Raw genomic sequence first — 27,841 nt, forward strand, 5'->3', positions numbered from 1 at the left:
AAATGAAGTATTTTAGATATTAAAAAATGGAAGCATAACCCCCTGTGTGCTCCCCTCCCAGTGTAGGAAGGAAAACAATAGAGCAAGTTATCACCCAGGCGAAAAGAAGTTGGTGTATTTCCTTCTTTGCTGGCTTTTATTCTTTTATTTTCCATATAGGGCTCCATGAATCATATACGGGAATAAAACTCTGTATCCTTCTGCAACCTGCATTTTTCCCCTCAAGGATATATCTTGGAGCTCCATCTGTTTTGGCACAGGTAGGTAGCTCTGTTACAGGAAAATGCAAAACTGCAGCAGTAGCTGACAATGGTTGAGTGTTCAGTGCCCAGCTCTGGGCTCCATTCCCTACGGCGTTACCCTTAATTCTTGCCTCAACCCGATCATGCTGGGAGTTCAGTTTATCCCCATTTAACAGATGCGGTAACTGAGGCCAAGGTCTAGGCAGAGGGACTCTGGAGAACCCACAGGAAGAGGGAAACAAACCCCCGAAATAGATGCTGGCCCAAACACTGTCCTCAGCAGTGCTGGCTCCCCAGGGAGCAATTGAAAATGCAGATCCCCTGTGGGCATGACAGTGGGCAGCTGCAGCCCAGGAAAGAGCCGAAATGCAGGCTGTGCCTCCGGAATGGTCCTTCCCCTCTCCTGCTGGGATTTAGTCCATTTACCCTAATTGGCCAACTTCCTAAACTCTAGAACAGTGGTTCTCAAAGCCTGGTTCTCCCACAGGCAGCATCTGCATGACCTGAGAAAACATTAGAAATGCAAATTATCGGGTCCCACCCTAGAACTCCTGAATCAGAAACCGGCGTGGGTCTCAGGGATCTCCCTGGAGATGCTGATATAAGGTCAAGGTTGCAAACCTCTGTCTGGAATGTGAGATTCCCCGGCCTCTCCCTTTTAGCCTTGGCTCAGCTGTGTGTGAGTCTCACAGGCTCTTATTAAGTCAGTCCTCATGAGATGAGCCAGCAGTAGGTGCTCAATAAGTATTGCTAATGATCCCTTAAACAGACATTTCCTAAACGTCCACCCTGTGCTTGGGTCTTTGCATGGGGCCCCTGGAGGTCGGGTCCAGTGGGGAGGCCTGTAAGCAAAGAAGCCCACTCGGGAGCCCAGCTCTGACAGCGGGACCTTGACCTTCACTGAGTCCAACTGGGGTGTAGGGAACAGGAAGTGGGGTTGGATATGGAACTCCATATCCAGTGGGAGACCGTAGACTTACAATTCCCTCTGGTCTGAAATGCCAGTGCTAATATATTTACACTTACGCATACTAAAATAAGTAGTTTTTAATGATTAAAATGAGACATATAAAAAAATAAACGAGGTATATGCATGGCTTAGAAAACAAGAATAGGAGGAAGGGCACAAAATAAAGATTAATTTCTCTATTCCCCTAGCCATTCTCCTCCTAAGTTTCACATATTGTTTTTAAATTTTGAAATATTTTGTTAATTTGCAAAACAAATGGCCCACTCATCTGGGTTTTCTTTTCTATGAATTGCCTGTTCGCATCTTTTGCCTGTTTTTCTACTTTCTGCTGCTTTTTTTAAAAATTTATTTATTTAATTTACTTTTGGTTGTGTTGGGTCTTTGTTGCTGCGCAAGGCTTTCTCTAGCTGCGGTGAGCGGGGGCTACTCTTCGTTGTGGTGCGTGGGCTTCTCCTTGCAGTGGTTTCTCTTATTGCGGAGCATGGGCTCTAGGCGCGCGGGCTTCAGTAGTTGTGGCATGTGGACTCAGTAGTTGTGGCTCGCGGGCTCTAGAGGACAGGCTCAGTAGCTGCGGCGCACCGGCTTAGTTGCTCCACGGCATGTGGGATCTTCCCGGACCAGGACTCGAACCAGTGTCCCCTGCATTAGGAGGTGGATTCTTAAACACTGCGCCACCAGGGAAGCCCTCTGCTGCTTTTGCTTGACTTTTTTCTCTTTGTTTTCTAGGATTTATATCCTGTATTCTGAAGCACTGCACATACTATGGACTTTTCATATCAAGTATCTTGGTTTTTTGCCATAACAAACCCTGCTTAGGGACTTCCCTGGTGGCGCAGTGGTTAAGAATCCGCCTGCCGATGCAGGGGACATGGGTTTGAGCCCTGGCCCAGGAAGATCCCACATGCCGTGGAACAACTAAGCCCGTGCGCCACAACTACTGAGCCTGCACTCTAGAGCCCGCGTGCCACAACTACTAAAGCTTACGTGCCTAGAGCCCGTGCTCCGCAACAAGAGAAGTCACCACAATGAGAAGCCCGCACGCAGCAATGAACACCCAACGCAGCCAAAAATAGAATAAAGTAACTAATTAATTAAAAAAAAAGAAACCATGTTTAATGCAATTGAGTGTGTCAACATTCTATTTATAGTTTTGTTGTTTTTATCTTGATTAAGAATCCTTCCTTACCCTAATATCATGATATTTTCTGTTTTCTTCTAAAAGTTTTCGGTGCCTCATTTTCATATTTAGTTCTTTAATCCATCTGAAATTTATTTAGTGAATGATCTAATAACAGGAATCTAATTTATCTTTTTATAATAGCCAGTTACACAGAACGGTTTGCCAACGAATCCATTTCCTCTCTACCAAGCTGTCCATTCACCCCTGTCACATACATGTTCCCACAGAAGTGTGGGTCTTCTCTGAGTTCTATTCTAGTACATTAGTCTGATACCACCTGTTGTACTTCCCACTTAGCTTTAGAGGAAGTTTAAAATCTTTTAAGATATGTTCTTTCTTGTTTTATTTTGCAAAATTGCCTTGACTCTTCTTTGATCTTTTACAAAGTAACAAAATTCCAAAGGCTAAAATCCAGACTCTAGAGTCTAAAATCCATAAAGAACTTATGCATTTAAAATCACCCTTGCCAAGTTTTGGGGCCAATTCACTAACGTATTTTTATTGGCTTCCCTTGAATTTGGAAGTTATTTTGAGGAAAACTGATCTTTATGTAAAACTTCCTTTGAGTTTTTTAGCAAAGTATTATAAATTTCTCCAAAACTTTTTACATGCCTTTTTTTGTTTGTTTTTTGCGGTACGTGGGCCTCTCACTGTTGTGGCCTCTCCCATTGCGGAGCACAGGCTCCGGATGCGCAGGCTCAGCGGCCATGGCTCACGGGCCCAGCTGCTCCGCGGCATGTGGGATCTTCCAGGACCGGGGCACGAACCCGTGTCCCCTGCATTGGCAGGCGGACTCTCAACCACTGCACCACCAGGGAAGCCCTTTACATGCCTTTTATTAGATTTATTTCTAACTATTTTTGTTGCTCTATCATTTTTTGTTATATCATTATTTTTAACTATGTGTCTAGTTCTTATTTCCTTGTGTATAGATTTTTAAAATATTAATCATTTTTCCAGTAATGTTATGCATCTCTTTTACTTGTAATGGTTTGTTGAATCTCTTGGATTGTTTTTTTAATTAATTAATTAATTTATTTATTGGCTGCATTGGGTCTTCGTTGCTGCATGTGGGCTTTCTCTAGTTGTGGTGAGCGGGGGCTACTCTTCATTGCGGTGCGCGGGCTTCTCACTGCAGTGGCTTCTCTTGTTGTGGAGCACAGACTCTAGGCACACGGGCTTCAGTAGTTGTGGCACACATGCTCTAGAGCGCAGGCTCAGTAGTTGTGGTGCAGGGGCTTAGTTACTCTGCAGCATGTGGGATCCTCCCTGACCAGGGCTCGAACCCGTGTCCCCTGCATTGGCAGGCGGATTCTTAATCACTGAGCCACGAGGGAAGCCCTCTCTTGGATTTTTGATATAGTCATGTTATCATTGAATAATGACATTTTTGTTTCTTTCCTTTGAATCCTTATAATCTCTTCCTTCTTTTTTCTTTTTTTCTCAGCAGGGGTGGGTTGGCTTGCAACTGGGGAGTAAGGAGAGCTAAGGCTTGTACTAAGGCCATTTCTCTTGGACTTTTAGGCCTTTGCTTGTGTGTTTGGCTGTATTTTTAATAAAATGATTGGTTTTTAATTATTTTTAAAAAGATATACCCGTGATCCGCATAAATCAGTGTACAAGAGCACAGAAAGGACGCTGCCAGGACCTCTGGTGCAGCGTTGAATACAAGCAGTAACAGAGAAGGTTGTGTCTGATTCCTAACTTTACTGAAACATTTTCACCATTAAGAATTCCCTGGAGGTCCAGTGGTCAGCACTCTGTGCTTCCGCTGCAGGGGGCACAGGTTCCATCCCTGGTCGGGGAACTGAGATCCCACAGGCTGCACTCTGCAGCCCCCCAGCTGCAGAGTGTTTTCTCTAGATCTGTGGTGGATACCCTTTATCAGGCTCAACTGCTCTTATAGAAAAAAGGTTGTTGGTTTGCTTAAACTTGAAATTGTATAGAATTTTATCGAATGTCTTTTCTGCATCCACGGATATAATCAAGGAGCCTAAAAATATTTATTGAATGAATTCTGTTTTCATCTTCAAAGCAACCCAATGGCTCAGACATTGGCTTCCTCATCTGTAAAGTGGACAGATGGGGCTCACCATTTAGCTTTTCCAAGTCCACCCTGCCGGGAGACATCAGTGTCAGAATAGAAAGCAGACCTGTCAGTCTCCAGAGTCTGTGATCTTTCTGCTAACCCTCCACGTGTACCCCGGGAAAGTCAGCAAAAACCTGGACATTGGTGGAGCTCCACATATGTGCAGGGTGGAGAGAGGAGAATTGAAAGCAGCCAGAGACACCCCGGGAGGTCCGTTCCCAGGGCCAAAAGGATTCTCCAGATCGGCACCTCGGCCTCGGTCACTTCATCTGTCAAATGGGGAGTACCAAGGTGCCACACCTGACATGGTCAATTCCAAGTAGTCAAGAGGTCTGAAAGTCACCATTGTAACCTGGTGACCACATCGCCGTCAGTAACCGTGGTACCCAGAGAGGCCCTACAGAGCATACAGTGGCATCGTGATTTTAACAGGTTTGCCAGATAAAATACAGGACGCCCAGTTAATTTTGAATTGCGGATAAACAACAAATACATTTTTCGAAGTATAAGTGATTCTACAAATATTGCATGGGGGGACTTCCTGGTGGTGCAGTGGTTCAGAATCTGCCTGCCAATGCAGGGGACACGGGTTCAAGCCCTGGTCCGGGAAGATCCCACATGCCGCTGAGCAACTGAGCCCGTGCGCCACAACTACTAAGCTTGTGCTCTAGAGCCCGCGAGCCACAACTACTGAGGCCCGCACGCCTGGAGCCTGTGCTCTGCAACAAGAGAAGCCACCGCAACGAGAAGCCCGCGCACCGCAACGAAGAGTAGCCCCCGCTCACCGCAACTAGAGAAAGCCTGCGTGCAGCAACGAAGACCCAATGCAGCCAAAAAAAAAATATATATATATATAGAGAGAGAGAGAGAGAGAGAGAGAGAGCGAGCGAGCGAGCGAGCATGGTGCATAGCTTACACTAAAAAAAGTATTCCTTGTTTACCTGAAATTGAAATGTAGGGCAGCCTATATTTTTATTTGCTATCTCTGTCAACCCCACCTATGAAGAATGCTTGACAAAAAAGTTTAGCCTGAATCTAATTAAACCCAACTTCCAGTTTACAGAAAAGAGAGGGACTGAGTTAAAGACACCACCAGGGACCAACGAGACAAGCGCAGTGTAGCCCATTGTAAGGGTCCCTAGCCAGGCGTGGGAGGTGCTGGATGGGAGACTGTTCTAGGTTACAGAGACTAAGGCCAACGCAATGCGTGAATTTTTATTTGATGCTGGATGGTGTGTGGGGCAGGGGGACAACTGCAAGGTATATTTCTGAGGCGCTTTCTAGAGCCGTGATGGAACATTAGACCACAGCTTTCCAAAGGGGGCTTGCCCCAGGCATGGGCATAAGCATGGCATGTGATCATCTGTTTTGCAAATTAACTGCGAATCAAATACTTGAAAATTTACAAAATCATAGGAAATAAAATCGGGAGGTGAGTGACATGGGCATGAAAGTGTCTACTTTTTGTTTTCTGTCTTTGTGTGGTCTTGTACATTGACTTATTTGGATCATGGGCGTGTCTTATAATTAAAACCCAATTCTTTTGGTTTTTATTTAAGAGATAAAAACTTCCAGTTACAAAATAAATGAGTCCTGGGGATGCTACACAGCATGGGGGGAAGATAGTCATTAATAATGGAACCTCTTTGTATGGTGACAGATGGTAACTAGACTTCTCATGGTAAACCATTTCATGATGGATGTAAGTCAAATCATGATGCTGTAGGCCTGAAACTTACACAGGGCTGTATGTCAATTGCATCTCAATAAAACTGGAAGAAAAAGTTATTTTATTAAAAATAAGACCAGGGCTTCCCTGGTGGCGCAGTGGTTGAGAGTCCGCCTGCCGATGCAGGGGACGTGGGTTCGTGCCCCGGTCCGGGAAGATCCCACATGCCGCGGAGCGGCTGGGCCCGTAAGCCATGGCCGCTGAGCCTGCGCGTCCGGAGCCTGTGCTCTGCAACGGGAGAGGCCACAGCAGTGAGAGGCCCGCGTACTGCAAAAAAAAAAAAAAAAAGACCAAACAGGGACTTCCCTGATGGTGCAGTGGTTAAGACTCCTCACTCCCAATGCAGGGGGCCCAGGTTCAATCCCTGGTCAGGGAACTAGATCCCACATGCATGCCACAACTGAGTACGCATGCCGCAACTAAAAACAAAACAAAACAAAGAAAAATGATCTCGCATGCCGCAAGTAAAAAGACCCCACATGCCATGCCACAACTCAAGATCCCGCATGATGCAACTAAGACCTGGCACAGCCAAATAAATAATAATAAATAAATAAATATTAAAAAAAATAAGACCGAACACACAAGCAAGGACAAAAAGGCCCAACAGAAATGGCCTTAGCACAAGACTCAGCTCTGCCCCCTGCCCCCTCCCACCGCAGCCCACCCTTGCCCTCTGCACCCAGGATGTTCAGTCACAGGGGAGCTCCCACCCTCTCGGGGGGAGGGGCTCCTCTGTGATTCTTTCCTTGTGGATCTTCACACCAGACTCTGGCCTCCCTGAGTACAGAGACCGTCTCCTTCTCTTCCTTATTTCAGTAAGAACCTCCACGTTCCAGGCCTTGTGCTAAAAGGAATCTGAGCCGATCAATGTTCAGTTCAAGAGTATCGGGTAATGGGGATTTCCCAGTGGTCCAGTGGTTAGGACTCCGCACTTCCACGGCAGGAGGCCCGGGTTCAATCTCTGGTTGGGGAACTAAGGTCCCGGTTCTGCGCGGCCAAAAAAAAAAAAAAAAAAAGTATTGGGTAAAAGGCAGCACAAACCTGGTCCCCAGTTCAGGTAAATGGGCTAATTCCCAGCAGGAGGGCTCTTCCCTGCCTTGAGGTTGCCCACGGTCAATCCAGGCACCCACCTGGGGAGTGCATGCAACTGAGGACAGGATGTAGGCCAGCACCCACTCTCCCCGAATCTCTGCGGTAAAAAATTATGAAAGATCAACCCAAACACAAGTGTTTAAGGCAGATTATTAACGAGTGAGTAGCCAGGGCTGCCTCTTAATAAGGACCCTCCAGATTGGCACCTTGGCCTCGGTCATTTCATCTGTCACACGGGCAGCACCAAGGTGCCCAATGTCATCACGTTTGACCAGTAAATAAAGTGACCTACGTGGGGGAGCTTAACACAGGCTGGCGCTGAATGGACGTCACTGCCAGCCACTACTGAGGCCGGAGGGGAGGAAAAAACATCTCTTACAAATTCGGGACAGTTCACATGTGGGGTGGCTATGGAAGACGACCCGGGGTTTCAATGCGCTCTGCTGTCCTCTGTGAGGCAGGAGCCGAGCAGGAAGCCATGGTATTTATTATCCCCTCTTCTTGCTTCATGCTTGAAATATTTCACATTTGAAATTCTTACGTAGTAAAATGTGTCCACCTTTTTCTTCATAGCCTGGTGTTCCAGTCATCGTTTCTCTTTTCTTTCTACTACTTTTTACTATGACCTCACCTTATACATCTTCTTGGCTATATCTGTCCTTCTTTGGGACTAAAAAATGACGCATCATTTTTTTAAGTCTGATTAATATTTTTTGAATAATCAATTCTTTCTCTGCTAATGGGAACTGATACCTTTTGCCATTTCTCAAACTCCTACTGAGTTGTCTGTTTTTCTAGTACTAGATTATTTTACTTTTTGGTTAAAGACTGGAATCATCAGTATTATAAAAGAAAAGATACATGGGACTTCCCTAGTGGTCCAGTGGTTAAGAATCTGCCTTCCATTGCAGGGGACACAGGTTCAATCCCTGGTCGGGGAACTAAGATCCCACATGCAGCAGGGCAACTAAGCCTGAGCGCTACAACTAGTGAGCCCGCGTGTCACAGGGAAAGGTCCCACATGCCACAACAAGGATCCTATGTGCCGCAACTAAGACCCGAAGCAGCCAAATAAATTAATAAATATTTTTTAAAAAAAGAAAGGATATATGTTTATGGTAAATGAATTTGAAGCAACAGATAAAGGGTACAATTTCCCACTCCCTGTCTAATTCCACCTCCCAGAGGTCTGGATTAGAGCTCCCAGCGGGATTAGGGAGTCAGAGGTGACCAGCTGTGCCCAGCCTGGGGTGCCAACAAGTCAGCGGAGCTTCTGGGTGGCCGTGACCCTTCCACTGGAGATGAGGACTCCCAGCCGGCTGTGTCTGCCTATCTGAGTGCCTCACCTCTGCCTTCCCAGGCTCTGCTCTGTCAGGCCAGGGGCGTGGTCAGCGTCAGAGCCAGCAGGAGGCTGAGAGCCTGGACCAGGCCATCGGGCCCACACGCTGCCCGGGTCCGTGCAGGGAGGGAGGCCTGGGGTCCCATCTTCATCCCCCACTAGCAAGTTCCCTCACCTCTCATGCCTCAGTTTCCACACATCTAAAATGGAAACATGCTCAACCTCTTGGGGTAGGGACTCACGGGACTACCCTGGTGGCTCAGTGGTTAAGAATCCGCCTGCCAGTGCAGGGGACACGAGTTCGAATCCTGGTCCAGGAAGATCCCACATGCCACGGAGCAACAAAGCCAGTGCGCCACAACTACTGAGCCCATGTGCCACAAGTACTGAGCCCACGTGCTGCAACTACTGAGCCCGAACGCCTACAGCCCGTGGTCCACAACAAGAGAAGTCACCACAATGAAGAGTAGCCCCCACTCACCACAACCAGAGAAAGCCCATGTGCAGCAATGAAGACCCAATGCAGCCAAAAAAAGAAAAAAGGGGACTCACTTTGTGGTGTGTTCAGCATGTACGGTTCCGTAGCATCGGCCCGTGAGAAGCCCTGACTAACTGGTCCCCTCTCGGACCAGGGTTGAGTCAGACGCGTCATCTTCTCAAACTGGCCTCCCCCACCCCACCCCCATCACCTGGGTCCACGACGTCCCTCCACCCTGTGATTCCCAGCTCTGCCCGGAGTTTTCTCTTCCCCATCTTTCATTTCATAACTATTTAAGGAGCATGTACTACATGCCCAGCGTTATTCTGGGCATTAAGGATAGAGCAGGGAACAAAACAGACCAAAAACCCTGTCCTCCTGGGGCTTCCGTTCCACTGAAAGGACCTAATAAACTAATGAGTCAAATATAGAGAAGGTCAGGAGATGCCGAGCACCAGGGAAGAGAATAAGGCAGGTGGGAGGGCCGGGGGAACCTCCCCAGGGGTATTTGAATTATCACAATTTGCAGTGTTTTGTTCATTTGTCAGTTTTCTTATTTATTGCCTGTTGGTCAATATCAACACCCCAGGCCCTGACTCCAGCATAAGAGCCCCAGGACGTGGGGGGGCCTGTCCTTGGTCCACTGCTGTACCCCTAGGGATTACTTCTGTGCCTGACACAACCAATCACTCTGTATTCATAGAATTGCAAGAGGAACCCTCACCCTCTAGCAGTGCTGAGAGCTCAAAAAAAAAAACTTTAAAGTGTAAAAACCTAGAACTGGCTGAAATCCTCAAAGGAACTTCATTCGAATAGTTCCAGTGCTTCGTCCGTTCCTCACGGCTTCCCAATTTTACTTTGGCCTTAAGGCAAAGTTGAAAAATACAAGTGGACCGTGAAATAAGAGTGAGGTGGCAATCTAAAGATGCTTCTGACTGAGGCTCACAGTAAGTGTTAGTTACAGTACGTATTAATTTCTTTATCCCCCAAGGGGACTGGGGCCCAAACGTCAGGAGGATGATGTCACAAACATAGGTGCATTTTTGTGGGGAGAAGGGTCAGAGCCAGGGTGACTACATACTTTATCAGACAGGGCGTTTTTGAGAATCAAAGGGGTCGATGTTAGTAATTCCCTCAGCTCAGGAGATGGCAATCAGAAAGATCTCAAGGAAACCTGAACACAGATCACCCTAGTCAGGCGGCTCTCAGCCAGGGGCGGGGGTGAGGGCGATTTCGCCCCCAGGGAACATTGGGCAATGTCTGGAGACATTTTTGGTTGTCACAGCTGGGGGGCGGTGGTGTTTACTGCAGGCTTCTAGTGCGTAGAGGCCAGGGATGCCGCTAAAACATCCTACAATATAGAAGACACCACCCCCTCTCCCCACCACCAAGAGGTCTCTTGCCCCAAATGTCAGCAATGCCAAGAATGGGAACCCCTGACCTAGTTAAGACTTTTCATCTGATGCAGAGTGGGGTTGGGGTTGATTTTGCAGCTTTTTTTGGGAGGGATCTGGGTGAGATTTTAATTTTAATTTAGGACTCCCGCCGCCAGGCTCTGCCACAACCGGCTAACCTTACCAAGGAAGCAGCTGAGCTGTTAACACCAGCATTTACCTGCAGTGGAATTGTGCTGGGCTAAGGTCCACCGTTAAAAGTTGCTACTTTCTTGTTCGTTTTAATGCTGTGTGTGTGTTTTAAATGACCCGAGTAATACCTGAATACAATCTTTTCTTTTCTTTTTTTTTTAAATTCCGGAGGGGGAACAGACTGAACTCATTTGCATTTCTAGGCTCTCATCTGAGTATCCATTCACACACACATATAACTTAACGCTGGCTTTGTTCTCTCCACAGCCCTTGATGTCATCTTTGGCTTCTGCCTCATTATTTTAAGCACCTGGGAGACATTCCATTGTATGGAAGCACCCTGCTGAAGCTGAACCTCTTCCCCCTTAATGGGCCCTTAGGTTATTCCAGTTTTTCCTGTCGTCACAAAGAGAGATAAAAGGAGCATCCTGATGCTGGTTTCTGAAGATGAGGTCCCAGGAATTGAAACTGCTGAGTCACGGGGCCAGCTCAGATTTGTCTTGTTAAAACTCTTCTACAGCGGTGGAACTTTTAATACCATGATCAGATATTCCCTGAATCGAACTAAGTACCTATACCTATGTATGTTAATTTCCTCCCCTGCAGGGAAGACCAATGTCTCAAGCGTTCCTTGACATCTGTTACTATTAAGAGGATACATTGTTTTATCAGAGCCAAGAAATCCCAGCTAATTGCATGCGATGTCTTTGTGAGGGCCAAGCCCAAAGGACAGTAATTCCAGGAAAACAATCCTTTTCACTGGGGACATTTGGGGTCAGCCTAGTGTATAAACCATACTCAAGAGAGCCCAGTGCATGGGCACAGTTTCTCCTACTTCCTGTGTCTACCCTGCTGTGGAAGGTGGATGGTTGTCAGAGCCGTTTTAGGTGAAAGTATGGTGAAAGCTCTGTTATTCACCAGTTCTCCGGTATCTACAGGGAGGCCCCCGATTAACAGTGGGAACAGGTCTTGTCCTCTACTGAGTGCATTCTTCCGGCTGGGGTAATGGGCCTTCCCAGCACTCTGGGGCGGCTGCTGAGCCTGGGTCTCAGGAAGAGAAAAGCTGCCTTGCTTACAGAATCCTCACAAGGCAGCAGGCTGGTCACCTGCATGCAAATGACAAACCTCTGTGGAGGACCCACTGCGCTCCCTCTGTTCTAGGCACTGCCGTACGGTCACTAATGACACTCACCTCAATCTGGCTTCCATGGGGCTCCTGATCTACTGGGGCGGGGGGGATGGATTTAATTAAGACATCACACAAATACACAGTCACAAAGCGTGGCATTGGGTTGGGCTTAGGATGGGGGCAGTACTCCAGGCAGAAGGAGCAGCATTTGGCCAGCCGTGCGCCTCTGACGCGGCGAATTCTGCCCACTCAGCAGTGTGGCCTTGAGCTGATCACCTAACCTCTCTGAGCCTCTCCCTTTCACCTACAGAGTAGAAATAATAACCATAGCTTCACTGTATTGAACAGTGCCTGTATAATTTTTCATCTATAGGACACTTTTAGGGAATTCCCTGGCGGTCCAGTGGTTAGGACTCAGCTTCCACTGCAGGGGGCCTGGGTTTGATTCCTGGTCGGGGAATTAAGATCCTGCAAGCTGCACAGTGCAGAAAAAAAAAAAAAAAAGGACACTTTTAATAATGATGCTGGGAGACCAGGCATGACCCAGGTCTGTGGGCGAACAAGGATGCTTGACCCCTGCTCCTGTGAACACACGGTGTATACCGGCCGGAGCACTGCATACTCGCCTTCACCCTCAGAGCAGGAAGCGTTATCCTGATTTTACAGATGAAGAAACTATTCTCCTGCAGAGGCAGGATTTTTATGCAGAACTTTTTGACTCCCGAATCCATGAGGGGGATTATTATGCTATCCTGAGATTAGGCTGAAATACTTGCCTTTAGGGTTGTTGTCCTTTCCAAAATGTACGCAAGTTGTCTGGCTGTAGGAGGAGCTTCAAAAAATGGGAACTACTACTATTGTAATTAGTGAGAACTAAAACTCACATAATCCCCGTGTTAAGCAATACTGAGATCAGGTAAAAATCACTTGCTGCCGGTTCCACGAAATATCTGCTTCTGGAAGATAAGATTATGCATCAGCTCTGCTTTCAAAACTTCACCTCCCTGGGCCCACCATTCCAAAGCTGTAGTGTCAGAAACGGCCCGATTCCAACCAGTTCGCTGCCTTGCAAAACTGCTTTAAAATCGCCCAACCAGGGCCCTAAAACCCTATAAATACCATTCCCTAATTTCCCTAATCTGAGACTTTGTTGAAGTGGTGTTTTCCTTTACTGCAGGAGGTATAATAACCCAGCTTTGCTCGACCGGCAGGTTTTTCTGGCGGAATTAAACCAGTGGGATTAAGGTCTAGGAAGGCGTTAAAAATGCTTTTTGCTGTTATTCTACAAAATGGAAGTAACGAAATGTGCTAGGCACAGTAATGGCCTCCAAAAGATACCCACATCCAAATCCCCAGAACCTGTGAATATGTCGCCTTACACGGCAGAAGGGGCTTTGCAGATGTGATCAAGGGTCTTGAGGTGGGAAATCATCGTGGATTGTCGGGATGGACCTAACGTCATCACAAGGATTCTTATAAGAGGGAGACAGGAGATGAGAGTCAGAAGTTAAGAGATGTGATGATGGAGGCAGAGGTTGGGGTGATGGCTTTAAAGATGGAGGAAGGGGCCCTGAGCCAAGGGATGCAGGCTGCCTTTAGAAGCTGGAAATGGCAAAGAATGGATTTTCCCCTAAAGCCTCCAGAGGGGGTGCAGCTCTGCGTCCGTTTTAGACTCCTGCCTTCCAGAACTGTAAGAGAATACATAGGCGCTGTTTTAGGTCCCTGAGTTTATGGTAATTTGTTACAGCAGCCATAAGAAACAAATACGCCAAACATTCAAGAGACAAACTATGTGAGACTGGCCAGCAGAGAACAGCAGAGGAGCTAGAACACAGTCTGGAACTAGACTACCTGGGTTCGAATCCCTCCCCTGCCACTTCCAGGCTGGGTGATGTTGGCTGAGTTACTAAGTAACCCTCTGAGCTTTAGTCTTTCCATTTATAAAACAAGGATGATAGGGCTTCCCTGGTGGCGCAGTGGTTGAGAGTCCGCCTGCCGATGCAGGGGACACGGGTTCGTGCCCCGGTCCGGGAAGATCCCACATGCCGCAGAGCGGCTGGGCCCGTGAGCCATGGCCGCTGAGCCTGCACGTCCGGAGCCTGTGCTCCGCAACGGGAGGAGCCACAACAGTGAGAGGCCCACGTACCGCAAAAAGAAAACAACAAAAAAACACACAAAAAAACAAGGATGATACAGATAACTGCCTTGTAAAGTTACTGTGCTGATAAAAGGAGAGCTACTGTGCAATGAGCCCAGTGCAGTGCCTGGCACAGAGCAGGTGCTTAATAAATACATCTCAGCAGTGAGGTTAGAAATGGAGGAGCTGGGGAACTGCTACCTGTTCGTTTTCTCAGGCTAGACTATAAAGCGTGAGTTACTGGGATAACCAGGTGAATCTCAGTTACACCACTGCTGTCTGCCATTGGTACATAACACATCCTTCCGACACTTCATTTCTTAATTCACACAACCAGTTGTACATCCTGAAAAAACGCTTTCCAAGGATACATGCCATGTTTGTCTCTGATCTGGAGGAAGGGGGTCCTGAGGGAGCTGAGGCCCCTTGGGCCCGACCTTCCTTCTCCACGGTCGCTGTTTCTTCTCAGGCTCCGGACGTGCCTCTCGCTCAGTCTAGGTATCAACACTGTTTTCTTTTTCAATTGTATTTATTTATTTATGGCTGCGTTGGGTCTTCATTGTTGCGCGCGGACTTTCTCTAGTTGCGGCGAGCGGGGGCACCTCTTCCTTGCAGTGCATGGGTTTTCTCATTGCGGTGGCTTCTCTTGTTATGGAGCACAGGCTCTAGGCGCACGGGCTTCAGTAGTTGTGGCACATGGGCTCCGTAGTTGTGGCGCACAGGCTTAGTTACTCCGCGGCATGTGGGATCTTCCCGGACCAAGGCTCGAACCCCTGTCTCCCGCATTGGCAGGTGGATTCTTAACCACTGAGCCACCAGGGAAGTCCCTTAACACTGTTTTGTAAAATGGGGATTGGTGACCTTCCTAGGCACCACCGAGGCAGATACTGTGATGTGCGATGTGCGTGCAACGCAGCCAGCGTCTGTTCTGGAGCCACACCAGCCACGGTGGGACCGGTGGAGGGTGGAGGTGCCCTTTCAAATGCCGGAAGTTCCACCCTCCCAAGAAGAGGGTCAGGACCACCGGAAGTTTGGGGGAAAGATGCAAACATCCCCATTTCTGGTCCCCAGGCTGGGCACGCTGCTGTCTTTGAAATGCTGGCATCTCCACTGGGTTCTCGTTTGCTAATCCTGCTGCGAACCCTAACCCAGACCTTAGCCTCTGGGCCTGAGATTGAGAGGGTGGAAGGGTGGGAAATTACTGGCTGTTATTTCAACGTTGTCAAACAATTTTTTTTCTGCCAGTTTTATTGAGATATAATTGACATGTTCAAATACTTTTGAAATGATACTCATTTTTAGCATTATTCCAAAAAAAGATTTTTTCTGAAAACAAAATAAAACAATTTGTTTTCTGAAACAAACAATATGATTCTAGTTCAAAGATAAAAAATTCAATAGACTGAAACATTTAAAAATTCAGGGGTGGGATAGGGAGGGTGGGAGGGAGGGAGACGCAAGAGGGAAGAGATATGGGAACATATGTATAACTGATTCACTTTGTTATAAAGCAGAAACTAACACACCATTGTAAAGCAATTATACTCTAATAAAGAAGCAAAAAAATTAAAAATTAAAAAAAATAAAATAAAATGAAAATTCAAATAGGGAACACCTAAATATACATGTAGATTTGGTATATGATAAAGGGTATCATTTTCCTATCAGTGAAAGAAGAAATGGTTATCCAATAAATCATATGAAGTCCTACTTGGAAAAATAAAAATAAATCAAGAAAGCAGAGATTTAAAATGGGAAAATCTGACTTGAGCCTTAAATGCACCATCTGCGGGGTCTAGCTCCCCAGGTGGGCAACTGGAAATGCACGATCCCTTTGGGAATGATAGTGGGCCTCAGAAAACTCTCTTCCTTCTTCCCTCCGGGAATTAACCCAACTACCCTTATTGGCAGTCTTCCAAAACTCTAGAACTCAAGTGTTCTCAATGCTATTCTCAATTGTCAATGTGCATGAGAATCGCCTGGAGGGATTGTTAAATGGTGGCTTGCTGGGCATAACCCCCCCCACCCCCCCCTCCAGCTTCTGATTTTGATTCAGCAGCTCTTGAGGGGGAGGGGTGGGCAGGAATTTGGTGGTGCTGATACTGCAGGTCTAAGGACCACACTTGAGAACCACTAGCCTAGGACTGGAGATCCGTGGGCTCGGGGCTCTGCGAGCCAGAACTCAGAGCTGTGCCTGACACAGTCATCAAGGATGGAGCCAACTCTGGGTGCTCAGTTAATATGCAACTGACAATCCTAAAAGCCCACTCACTGTGTGCGAGGGTCTTTGCCCAAGACCAGAGGCCCTGCTGCTGAACACCTGGAGGAAAATCAAAGAGGTCCCTGGAGGAAAATCAAAGAGGTCCCTGGCCTCTGGGAATTCCGTCAGAGTCCAATGGGCACCTGTAAGCACAGAAGCCCAAACATGAGCCCACCATAGGCAGAGGGAGCTGGCCCCACGCTGAGTAGGGCAGGGGTATGTCAGCAGGTGAGTGACAAGGTACATGAGCTACAGAAGAGCCTGGTGACTGTGGTCCAATTGTATGAGCATAAAAAACATAAGGCTGCTGCTTTCTGCCAAGCCTTGAACCAGAATCTCTAGGGCCGTCCTAACCATAAACATATGGGGAAGGGAACTGTGGGAAATGAAGTCCAGTCGAGGCAAATTAACTCATTACCAAGCCAACACAATCATGATATTTTCCCACTGATTGAAGCCTAAGTTTATGCCCTTTGGTCAAGTTTTATGCTTCCTTTATAAAGATTTTACACTTTTTTTGCTAGATTTAGCCTGCATATACTTTTCGTTCAGAGTTTTGCCAATCATCCTAATAATACTGTCCTTTATATCAAAAGGATCCAAACTCGATCACACTTCACACCCAGTTCTCTTATCTCTTCCGTCTTTTCCATTTGGAGAATTTCTTCAGTCCTTCCTCAACTCTCATGACCTTAACATCTTTTTTTTTTTTTTTTTTGTGGTACGCGGGCCTCTCACTGTTGTGGCCGCTCCCATTGCGGAGCACAGGCTCCGGACGCGCAGGCCAAGCAGCCATGGCTCACGGGCCCAGCCGCTCCGCGGCATGTGGGATCTTCCCGGACCGGGGCACGAACCCGTGTCCCCTGCATTGGCAGGCGGACTCTCAACCACTGCGCCACCAGGGAAGCCCGACGTTAACATCTTTGAAGATTATGGGACAAGTATTTTGTGGAATGACCCTCAATTTGAGTTCATCCACTGTTTCCTATGATGAGACTCTGGTTACACGTCTGCCCGGAATTTCACAGTAGGGATGCTGTGTTCCTCTCCTTGGCTCCTATCATGTAGCATGTGATATCAACTTGTCCCGTGACTGAGGATGTGAGCACTGGTCTCTTGATTAAGATGCTTTGGCCAAGTTCCTCCACAGTAAAGTTCCTTTTCTTCTTCTGTATTTAATAAGTATTTCAGGGGGAGATACTTAATTTCCCATTCCTATTCTACTTTCACCCACTAATTTTAGCATCCATGGATATATCTTGTCTGAATTATTTCTATGATGACTGCCAAAGAGTAATATTCTAATTCCATCATTCTCTCTACATTTAATTAGTTTGCATTGTAGTGTTAGGAAGAGCTTCCTGTTTTCGTCATTTATTTATTCATTTAAAAATTTATGTCAGGGCTTCCCTGGTGCAGCAGTGGTTGGGAATCCACCTGTCAATGCAGAGGACACGGGTTCGAGCCCTGGTCCGGGAAGATCCCACGTGCCGCAGAGCAACTAGGCCCGTGCGCCACAACTACTGAGCCTGCGCTCCAGAGCCCGCGAGCCACAACTACTGAGCCCACGTGCCACAACTACTGAAGCCCGCGCGCCTAGAGCCAATGCTCCGCAACAAGAGAAGCCACTGCAATGAGAAGCCCGCGCACCGCAACAAAGAGTAGCCCCCGCTTGCCACTACTAGAGGGAGCCCGCGTGCAGCAACAAAGACCCAACACAGCCAAAAAACAAATAAATAAATGATAAATCTATATTAAAAAAATAAAGAAACCTGAATCCTCTTTGGTTATACAGCTGGGGGTGGTCAAACCAGGACTTGGACATAGGCTTTTAGACCTCAGACTCTGGTAGGACAAGTCACTGGGGGTCCAAATCCGGGCCCCTCCACTGCGAGGAGCACCGGAAACTAAGACGGGAGGGTGCAGTTTCTAGGCTTGACCACAAGATGGCGATCTGACTCTAGGCATTGCCATTAAGGGTGGGGAGGGCCTCCTTTGGTGTCACAATTGTGTGTTTACACTCTCCTACCTTTACTTTCTCCAGTCCTGGATCTGGTTTTCCAGAGATTTGCAGTGATCTTTAAAAAAGCAAAGCAAACAAAAAGGAAATCAGATCAGGTGATGTGTTTGATTCCCCAAGGGCTTCTCACCGTACGGAGAATAAAATCCACAGGCCCAGGTACGACCTGGCCGCTGCGCCCTCCCCCCACGCTTTCTTCCACCCAGCCTGCAGCCTGCCTGCTCCGTGCGATGGCTCAGCCAGCTCAACTGATGCATTCGGAGAAGGGCCATGGGTGCTCCGGGGACCCTGCCGTCCTGTCATCCGATGGTTCCATGATTTGCAGGGCAAGAGCCATGCTTGGTCTTGTGTGCGTGCTGAAATTAACAGCTGGAGGCCAACAACATGAAACCTGGAACTCTGGTTTGAGTGCGATTTCATTCATTCACTCACTCATTCATTCATCGGTATTGAACCAGCCCCTAGTAGGAGCCAAACACTTGGAAAACAGCTCATAGTGAGGCCAAGGGGGGTCAAAATATGCTATAGCCAGCCTCCTCCTCCATTTCTCAAGCTGTCCTAAGTGACGATGATGATAATTATGATATGAATGAAACAAAACTAGCCAAGGATGTGTTTACAATTCTGGAAGATGGTGTTGTGATTTAATACGTGAAAGGCAGAAGCCAATTCTGTAATCTATCACTGGAATAACTGACTACCCATGCGGAAGAAAAGAACTCAGTTTCTATAAAACCCAGTTAAGTATCTTTTTACGTGAGCAAGGTATACTTTTTATTAATCAAGTCTCTGCTTTTATTTCATTTTCTGATGATCTGTCCCAATCAGCTAATCACATCAGTCGCATATCAGGTAAAGATTTGTGTTTTTCTTTAAATATTTATTTATTTATTTATTGGCTGCGTCGGCGCTTAGTTGCGGCGAGCAGGCTTCTCTCTAGTTGTGGTGCACAGGCTCAGTAGCTGTGGCGCGTGGGCTCCAGAGCGCGTCGGCTCTGTAGTTGTGGCACACAGGTTCTCCAGTTGCAGCTCACGTGCTCAGTCATTGCGGCGCGCGGGCTTAGTTGCCCCACAGCACGTGAGACCCTAGTTCCCCGACCAGGGATCAAACCCGTGTCCCCTGCATTGGAAGGTGGATTCTTAACCACTGGACCATCAGGGAAGTCCCAAGATTTGTGTTTTTCTAGTGCTATGCAACTGTTTATATTTAGACCCCATTTCTATGAACCTGTAACAAGGAAGGCAAGTAAAAGCGGTGTGCTTGTTGTGCAAACACAGCTTTCGTGATCCCTCCTCAGGGAAGAAAGGAACTTATGACTCAGTTTTTAGGTCTGATTTGATTTTGTTTTGTTTGGGGAGGATGAGATAGGGAGGGCTTCCTGGAGGAAGGGACATTTAAGTCAAGCCAGAAGGATGAGTCGGAGCTAACCAGAGGTGGGGAGCAGGGTAGGTAAGGGTAGCCCAAGAAGGCAGCAGCAAGTGCAAAGGCCTGGAGTGGAAAGAACATTCTAGAACCCGAGAGCCTGTCAGGTTATCAGGGACACAGAGTGCACCCTGCGGGGGTGGCCCTGGAGTCGGGAGAGGAAGCGAGACGCCAGGCTCTGAAGGGTTGTGTAAACTGAGTTGAGGCAGTTAGACCTCCCCTCAGAGCCCTAGGGAGCATGAAATGGTTTTAAGCGGGGACTGACCTGATTCGACTTTCGTTCTAGAAAGATGCCAAGGGCAGCAGTGTGAGCAATGAGGGCTGGGGATCGCGCAGGAGACTGTCACATCACCCAGGAGGGCATTGACTGTGGCCTGGCCTCAGGTGGAAAAGTGAGGACGACTAAAGTGGCGTTGGAATTGCCAGCTGGTGGCTGATTGGATGGGAGCTTAAGGGAGGAAGAAGCAGCAGCAGCAAGGGTGTCGTGGGCTCCGGCGTCTGGCTTGAAGGGCGGTACCATTCCTGGAGCTGAGGGGGCCTGGGGCGGAGACAGGTGGGGAAGAAGACAACGCGAGGTTTCATTTGGACACGTTCAGTGTGGAAAGCCCACGAGACATCCAAGTAGGGGTGTCAGGTAGGCGATCAATCTGTGAGGTGACAGCGGGACCCGAGAGTAAGCGTGGGAGCCCTCAGCCGCTAGGGCACATTTAAAGCCTTGGCGGTGGATGAGGTCGTCCCGTGAGAGCCCAGTGATGAAGCGGACTAGGGCGAGCCGTGCGGAGGCCAGCACTTGGAGGGCGGCGAGGAGCGGGCCGAAGACGGAGGTTGAGAAACCACGAGCGTGTCACGGAAGGAAAGAAAGGAGGGAGCTTCTGGAAGAAAAAAGTGGTCAGCTGTGTGGAGTGCAGCTAAGAAGCCTCATCACGTGAGGACATGAGCGGGTCCTTTGTATATTGTAACATGGTTGGAGGTGCCCTTGGTGAGAGAGAAGCCGGGGGTGGGGCAGGGGGCTGGAGAACGGGTGGGAACTGAGGAAACGGAGAAAAGTTTGTGAAGGAAAACAGATAAATGAGGGTGGACGCTGGTGGGGCTCACAGAGGTCAGAGGGTTCTGTTCTCGTTCTAATAAGGAAGCAGTGCTGCAGGCTGGTGAGATGCAGAGGAGAGAGAAATGGAAAATTTGGGACAATGGAGGGAATAATTAAGGACTTGAAATCCTGGAGAAAGTCACAAAGGGTGGGACCTGCAGCAAGATGGGGGACCGGCCTTAAGTCAGAAGAGCAGGTTGTATGTTTCCTCCATAAACCAGGAGAAACGGAGGAAGAAGGGGACCCAGGGAGGAGCAGGCGGGGCTGCCCGCAGGACCGCACCCTTGGGCCCTGCATTTGGGAAGCAGACGTCTCTTGGCAGGACGTGGCTTGTCTCTGAGGTCTGAAGCAACTGGCCCCAGAGATGAGTCGACTTGGCCCCGGAATGGAGACCCAACCCAATGCGAACGCCCTGGCTCACCCGCTCCGAGGTTGGCAGCTCGCTCCGTGTGAAGGCTGCACACGTGGGAGCTCCACCCAGCCAGAGGCAATCCAAAGGAGGCCCCAGAGAAAGTGGTTTCCAGGGGATTCTTTTTTGGATTCTTTTTTTTTTTTTTTTTCCCTCGGTACGCGGGCCTCTCACCGCTGTGGCCCCTCCCCCTGTGGAGCGCAGGCTCAGCGGCCATGGCTCACGGGCCCAGCCGCTCCGCGGCACGTGGGATCCTCCCGGACCGGGGCCACCAGGGAAGCCCACCAGGGGGATCCTTTAGCAACACTTCAGGTCTTGTCTCTGCGGAGACGAGGAGAAATTGACAAAGGATCTTAATCTTCCCTTAATCCTGCCTAGTGCCTGTGCTAGCACTGCCTGTCCTGATTAGTTAGGTTCTTTTGAAAAGGCATCAACTGACATTGGGAATTTAAAGAAAAAAAAGCCGGCGGGGGGGGGGGGGAGGAAGGGAGGAGGGGAGGAGAGAAAGAGAGCAAAGGAGGAAGATTCCTTAATGTCAGGCGTTTCAAGGGGAGAAGCTTCCAGAGGGACTTATTCCATCCTTCCATATGCGGCCACGCTGTGTCTGGGCAGGGCACTGGCAGCTGCTCCCTGCACAGACCTCAGCTCAGTCTGGAGACGCAACCAACCAAACCCGGATCCTGGCACCAGACCCGCTGCAGCTCTAGGTCAGCATAAGTATCACCCCTTTCCTCTGGGGTGCACCGAAGCCAGGTGCTTTCATCGTTGCCCAACTCCAGAATTACCCTTGTTCTGCAGCTGGAGGACCAAGGCTAAAGAATGGCTTCCCTGGTGGCGCAGGGGCTTCCCTGGAGGCGCAGTGGTTGAGAGTCCGCCTGCCGATGCAGGGGACACAAGTTCGTGCCCCGGTCCAGGAAGATCCCACGTGCCGCGGAGCGGCTGGGCCCGTGAGCCATGGCCGCTGAGCCTGTGCTCCACAACGGGAGAGGCCACAACCGTGAGAGGCCCGCGTACCGAAAAAACGAATAAGAATGGTAAGCACCCCAGCTTGCCTGGTCGGGGAGCTGCAAAGCCAGAATCCAAGCCTCTCTGAAGGCAAGGAGGGCACGACGCTCAAGGTCCTGTGACTCTTGCTACCTGTGCGGCCTTAGAAAGGTTGCAAAGGCCCTACCTCATAGGGTCATTTTGAGGTTTAAATGAATTGATACTTATGAAGTACATAGGAAGCGTCCTATGTGCTGCATGATGTTTGGCTATTATTATTGGGGGTTATCGCCCCCACCCCATGTCCATCAGCACCCCCACGGCAAGGCAATCCAAATAAGGATACACTCAAAACAGAGGGCGCTTTCTCAGAAGACACTGCTTCAAGACAGATCCCCCATATTTAAAGTACATCCCCATGCCTAACCCCTCCTTCTCAGGAACTAGCATTTCAGGAACTGTCAGTCTATAGTTAAAAAATATATTATTATTATTATTTTTTATGGCCGTCTCCAGGCATCCTACACTTCCATCACCCCCAGGTGTTCACAAACCCAGAAGCTCGCTGAATCCCATCCTTCAGCCGGTTTTATGGAGGTTCCATTATGTAGGTACTATTGAGTAAATCATTGGCAGCCAGCTAGTAACTTCCAGCCCCCCTCCCTTCCCCAAAGGTCAGTGGGTGGAGCTGGAAGTTCCATCCCTCTAAGCAGGTGGTTGGTTCCCCTTGGCAACCAACCCCACCCCAGCCTCCCATCCTGAGGCTACCCAGGAGCCCCAGTCACCAGCCATCTCATTAGCATACAAAAAGACATTTTTCACTCCAGAGATTCCAAGGGTTTTAGGAGCTTTGTGCCTGGAAATGGGGGGCAGAGACAAAATATGTATTTCTTATTATGTCACAGCATCTTAAAATGAGTAAGGAGGTATTTGGAATAATCGTTTATTTACCCAGAATTCTCTGGCAGGGGGGCATATTGGGGTTCTCTCTCCTTGTCTCTTCCATGTGACCCAAGCTGAGCCAATCAGAGCGCTTCCCTGGGATTTTTCAACTTGAACTCTTGTAGTTCCTCCCTCCTACCCTTCAGGGAGGAAGACTTACAAATCTAATTGGGTCAAATTCTAATTTACTAATGGACCAGGTCACTGTCACTTAAAACAGCAGCTCCTGACCCCAGCAGTTCTAGATTTCAAGTTCTACATCCTTGTTTCTCATCCCTTGGCGTGATTCACCCCCGGTGGCCAGGTGAAGTTGACTGGTAGTTGGCAGGAGATGAAAGGCTATCCTTTTTCTCCATCTTCACATCTAAGCCAAGAGGTACCCCCTTATTTATCAACAATTAGAGTTCAGTTTATCACCAGAGTTCTGCCAGAAGTCCAGTTAATAATAATGAAGCTGGTCTTCCCTGGCGGTCCAGTGGTTAAGACTTCATGTTTCCACTGTAGGGGGCATGGGTTCTATCCCTGGTCAGGAAACTAAGATCCCACATGCCATGCAGCACCGGCCAAAATAATAATAATAAAGCTGACTTTTAATTTGCTTTTGCCTCTTGTAGTGGGTGGACCTTAAGGGGAAGGAGTGGATTGGGCTAAAACAAGATTTAGGCATTCCTGGAATGACATGCCCAGTAGGGGCCCTTGCCACTTCCTTTGGGGAAACACTTCTCCTTGAATCTGTCATATGCTTCAGCATTGCTGTCAATCACAATATCCCATCCTCTTGGCCATGGAGAAGGGCATAAGTCCCAGATCTGGCCAATCACAGTGTCTCATTTCACTAGCCATAGTGGTTGGTCCAGGAGTGGGACACGTGACCCAAGCAGAGTCAATCAGATTCTTTGAAATTGGGGAAGGAGATTTGACTTTGAGGTGGACACTAAAAGGATGGTGAGAAAGGATGTTGACACTCCACATTGATTATCCTCAGTCCTGGCTGTATATAAGAATTACCTCATGGGCCTGTTTAGAAACACAGGTTCCCAGGTGAGATCAACTGAGTCCGAATCTCAGGTAAGGAAGGAGGTGGGAATCTGTATTTTTTCATCAGCAACCTAGGTGGCTTTTATGTAGCCCTCCTGGGCGAACCTCAGAATTAGGAATCATTGATTTATGATGCAAAGAAGCCTGGCTATAAAATGAAGAATTCCATCACCTGCCAAAATATCTTTCTTATAAGGTACCAGTCATCCACACAGTCCAGGATTGGCCGAATTTCCCTCTGGATCTCTTTTTGTTGGACAATTACTTTTAAAATGGTTGCATGGGGGTTGCGTTACGTGTGTATTTCTCCACGTACCTGTTGTAACGACAAGCAACAATATTCCTGTTTTTCATTTCTCTTGAAAGACTCTGTCTTTGAACACCACACTGCATGGAGAATGCATGATACGGGGCCCAAGTTCGTCCTACAGGGTTATTCATGTTTACCTCCTTGACCGTGGGCTGGTGGCTATGTTTGTTTTTTTGCCCAGTCTAAGATTTCCTGATTCTATAATGACCATGCATCATTTTACAACCACAGGGGAAAAAAAAATGTTTAAAATAAATTTTAAACACACTCCAAAGCCCCCCAAACCTTTTTTTAAAAGGCAAAAATGCTATAAATCTGAAAAATGATTATAATGATTGCCTCTTGCTTCTTTCTGGCTTTTCCAATCCATCTAAAAGTTGGTTGGGAGATGACACCTGCAATTGGGATGTCTGACATGATAAATGCAGGGGTATAGCCAGGCTTGAGAGTTTGGGCTTTTCAAACACCACTGTTGGTACAAGAAACACTCTCCTGGCTCAGGAGGGGAAAGGCTTACCTTTTTCAGGTGAAAATGCTATGAGGAAACTTGGCAGAAATCCAAGGTTATAGGACCCAAAGACTCTAATTCCTCTTTTATGAAAAAAAGAAATGCCTAAGAGGCAACACTTTCCAAACAATTAACTTGCCCGTGGGCCCCTGAGGGATCCTGGATGACAAAGAGCCCCATGTTCTCTGCAAATCCAGGTAAGGTTTCTACCTAAGAAAAGTAAACCCGGAGGAGAATCTGGAGGGTGCCTGGGAACTAGAAAAACTGGTTCAAGCTTCTGTCTTGAATCCACCTCCTTGATTCAACAAGAAGACCCCTGCCCAGCTTGATGATTCAACAAGAAGACCCAAGGTAAGCAAGTGATTCTTCAGCACAGCTTAAACTGTAATTAAGGGGGAAATTTTTCAAGGAGCTCCTTGTAAACAGCTTGATGTGGTTGGGTCCAGGTTGCAGGGACCAGCGGGGACTGTCCTGTACTATCAGGACAGGGCCAGTGCGATTCCTGAGTAGGTGGCCTACTTTATGGGTTTGCAAAGTTGCAAGTTCTTGCGTCAGGAGACGTACCTGAGAAAATGTCTGTTTTTCAGCCCTTCAGAGCTTAGAGACCAGGGCTGGGCCAGGAGAGAAGTCAGGCGGGGCTTTGGGGACACTTGTCCCACTGCTTCTCAAATTCAGGTGTCTTCCTTAACAAACTCATTTTTGAGAACATTTGCCAGGGAAATAAAGGTCCTCAGTAGAGCAGCTTTGGAAAAGTCTAGGGAAGGGAAAAGCAAAATGCAGTCACTAAACATGGTGGTGAGGAAGGGTGTTTACTCCCTTGGAAGATGTTCCTAGTATATGACAGGGTTGGCAAACACTTTCTGTAAAGGGCTAGATAGGAATTTTAGGCTCTGCGGTACATATTGTCTCAAAAGCAGCCACAGGCAGTATGCGAATAATATGGCGGCTGTCACTACAACAGTGAAGTTGAGATGTGACAGAGACCAGATGGCCCTCAGAGCCCCAAATATTTACTATTTCTGGCCAATTACAGAAAACGTGTGTGGACCTCTGAGTATACTGGGTGGATTACAAGTCAATGAAGGAAGGAACTCAGGAGAAGCAGCATTTCATCGTTGTCAAGATGAAAGAATTGACTCAAAGATGGAAACCATTGGCCACCATCACCACCTGAGCCAGGCAGCCCACGGATGAGACTTGCTGTCTCCGGGATGCTGGCTCACATCCTCCACACCTCCCCACCCCCGCCCCCTGCATCTAAGCTGCAAGCACCTCCCTTTGGGCCCTCCCTGATTTGGCCCCAGCTATCCCTGAGCACGAACCCCACCACTCCGGGCTTTCACTTTACATTCTCATAAAGATGGTATTCGGTGTCCCTTCCGCATTTTCCATCCACCCTTCCTCTGGAAACAAGTGCCCCCGCTTTCCTCCATGCCCCTGCCCCCAGTCCACACGTCTCCCCAAGTTGAGCATCCAGGCCGAGGATGGGGCTTGTGACCTAGGCCTAAGCCAATCAGCACTCTGCTTTCACCTCAGCCATTGCGATTGGTCGAGGATGGGCAGATGATCTAGAAAGAGCCAATGAGAGGCCATGAGACGTTTGAAAAGGAAGCCAAAGGAAAGATCTCCATGGCGGTGGCCTCAGGAGCTCCTGGCAGCCTTTTCGCAAGCACGGGGGAAGGCTGGTCTGAGAATGAAGTCGAGATAATAGAAATTGGTCTTCCCTGGTGGTGCGGTGGTCAAGAATCCACCTGCCAACGCAGGGAACACGGATTCGAACCCTGGTCCGGGAAGATCCCACATGCCACGGAGCAACGAAGCCCGCGAGCCACAACTACTGAGCCCGCGTGCCACAACTACTGAAGCCTGAGTGCCTAGAGCCCGTGCTCCGCAACAAGAGAAGCCACTGCAATGAGAAGCCCACGCACCGCAATGAAGAGTAGCCCCCGCTCACCGCAACTAGAGAAAGCCTGCACGCAGCAACAAAGACCCAATGCAGCCAAAAATAAATAAATAAAATAAATAAATTTATTTTTAAAAAAAAATAAAAATTTCCTTTTCCTGGAAAGAGGGTATATTTGGCAAATTTCCCCCAAACTACAAAAATAAAATAAAATAAATGCTGAGCAGAGGAGATTATCAGCATCCTCATCTGGGCTAGGAGAGCTGATTACAGGTGGGAACCTCCCTCCATGGGGTAACGAAACCACTGCATGGTTGGTGTCTCGGCAGAACCAGCAAGTTTCAGGAATCGGTTCCCAGAAGATAGTGGCCCCGCCCGCCCCAGTGGCCCCGCCCACCCCAACTACCCCCACCCCGCTCCCCCCAGCGCACCCGTTTCCACCACTTGTCCCAACACCTCCCCTTTACGTGAAAGGTTCAGAGGAAGATAAAGTTGGTGGTGCAGACCCTCAAAGCAGAGGTCGCGGTGGCCAAGAGAAAAGCAGCGTCTCCAGGCCACACCTGGAAACGATGAGAACTTTCTTCTCCCTGAGCTCATGATGCCTTCACTTCCCAGAGGCCTGACTCAGTGGGAGCAGGTCCAATTCCAATCACTCATTTATCGTTGTGGGCCAGGCACCCAGCAGTGATTCAGACAAAACTCTGTGCCTGCTTAGAGCTTACAGTGCAGTGAGGGAGGGAGAGAACAAACAGATATGGGTAGATAAGTAGGATGATGGCGTAATAACGATGAAGGAGGTAAGGTGATATGATTAAGAATGAGAGAGCTAATAGCCCAAAGGTGCAAACAACCCAAATGTGGTCCATCCATGCAATGGAATATTATTCAGCCATGAGAAGGAACATGGTACATGCTACAGACATAAAAGGCTGTACGTGTGTGACTCAGTTTATGAGAAATGTCCAGAAGCGGCCAATCCAAAAA

At 48.3% G+C, this 27,841-nt stretch overlaps 1 long non-coding RNA gene across 1 annotated transcript in view; it reads right to left on the reverse strand.

Annotated features, from left to right (window-relative positions):
• The window catches only part of LOC117197657 (uncharacterized), a 42,906-nt gene extending 15,419 nt beyond the window's left edge, over nt 1-27,487 (reverse strand). Inside the window, exons 1-3 of the long non-coding RNA XR_007472017.1 lie at nt 27,364-27,487; nt 25,519-25,708; nt 18,264-18,312 (exon numbers count right to left, since the gene is read on the reverse strand). This is a non-coding gene — a long non-coding RNA (uncharacterized LOC117197657). The remainder of the gene's footprint in view (nt 1-18,263; nt 18,313-25,518; nt 25,709-27,363) is intronic.
• Between the last annotated feature and the right edge of the window lie 354 nt (nt 27,488-27,841).

Source organism: Orcinus orca, chromosome 16 (assembly GCF_937001465.1).
Source record: "Orcinus orca chromosome 16, mOrcOrc1.1, whole genome shotgun sequence".
Lineage (NCBI taxonomy): Eukaryota > Metazoa > Chordata > Mammalia > Artiodactyla > Delphinidae > Orcinus > Orcinus orca.